The sequence below is a fragment of the Sinocyclocheilus grahami genome, unplaced genomic scaffold (assembly GCF_001515645.1).
Source record: "Sinocyclocheilus grahami isolate Dianchi unplaced genomic scaffold, SAMN03320097.WGS_v1.1 scaffold135.1, whole genome shotgun sequence".
Taxonomy (NCBI): domain Eukaryota; kingdom Metazoa; phylum Chordata; class Actinopteri; order Cypriniformes; family Cyprinidae; genus Sinocyclocheilus; species Sinocyclocheilus grahami.
This window is the reverse complement of record NW_015505314.1, coordinates 1,259,915-1,261,107: the sequence shown is the minus strand read 5'-3', so window position 1 is coordinate 1,261,107 and position 1,193 is coordinate 1,259,915. Positions and strand designations below refer to the sequence as shown.

At 36.0% G+C, this 1,193-nt stretch overlaps 1 long non-coding RNA gene across 1 annotated transcript in view; it reads left to right on the top strand.

The window, feature by feature from the left end:
* LOC107590976 (uncharacterized) overlaps nucleotides 1–1,193 on the top strand; it is a 51,432-nt gene that overhangs the window by 39,545 nt on the left and 10,694 nt on the right. The window lies entirely within an intron of this gene.

Sequence of the window (1,193 nt, the reverse complement as noted above, 5' to 3'; positions counted from 1 at the left end):
CGACTATATTTAGTCATAATTTTCGTTGACGAAAGCAACACTAGGAATCACTGTACTGCTCACATTACACACTAGCCGTTGGAAGAACAGTAGAATTACTCATGTGAAACCAAAAAATATAGCAGTAACAATTTTCAATGAGAAATCGATAGTAATTTTGTACAATTAGAAAGAAATAACAAGGAACACATTATTAATTAAATAAAATAAAATGTGAAATTCTGGAGTAGAAAAACTGAAATAGTACTCCAATATTTTTTGTTTTATTTACAACTTTGACCTTCTTTATTTTTTTTTTTACAGTGGTTCCTAGCACCAAACAACTATGCATAAACCGGAATCATGAACATGCGAACTTTTCCCACGTGCACATTAATTTACTAATTGTGCACACAAATTAACTTTCTGTGTGCAAACAAGAAAATGTCCCCGTGCCCATCTTAAACGAAAGTCTTTGATTTGTATTTATTTATTTATTTTCCTCCTCTGCAAATAGTTCTCATTTTTGAAGGCTGCGCCCTCTAGAGGTATTTGTCAGATGTCACTAAGGATGTCATATTTTTAGTAAAATAACCATTACATTGCACAGAGCAGGTACAGCCTTCGAAATTAGACACAACTAATATGTCATTATATTCAAAGTGTTAACACTTTTTTTTTTTTTTTTTTTTTCAATGGATGTTAAACGTGATTTTTTTTGGGCTCAACCGTTTTTATAATGGTGAGCCCAGGACACTCAGCTGCATCTAAATTTACTTTCAAAGTACTTAATCATGAATTTCACTACCACTGATGACGACGCTTTCTTCTAGGGCTGCACGATATATCGTTTCAGCATCGATATCGCGATGTGCGCATCAGCGATAGTCACATCGCAGGATGTGCGATGTTTAGTATAGGCTACTGATCGTTATATTTATACTGATTGTTTTCTTTGCTCACACACAGACACGGTGTCTACACTGGATGCAACAGCTGTACAGAGATACCCATTTCTAAATACATTTAGTAGCAGAGCTACATCACGCGATTTTCAGTGCTGGAAATCCATTTATTTATAGGAGAAAGTGGCACGACTGGCGTTTTCCCACGCGTTTTAGGCGCGCCATGTAAACGGCCCCAAAGTCTGTCTACACTGGACGCGACCATTGTATATAATTTGAACTTTGTGTCAGTACGTCATAAAGAGAACG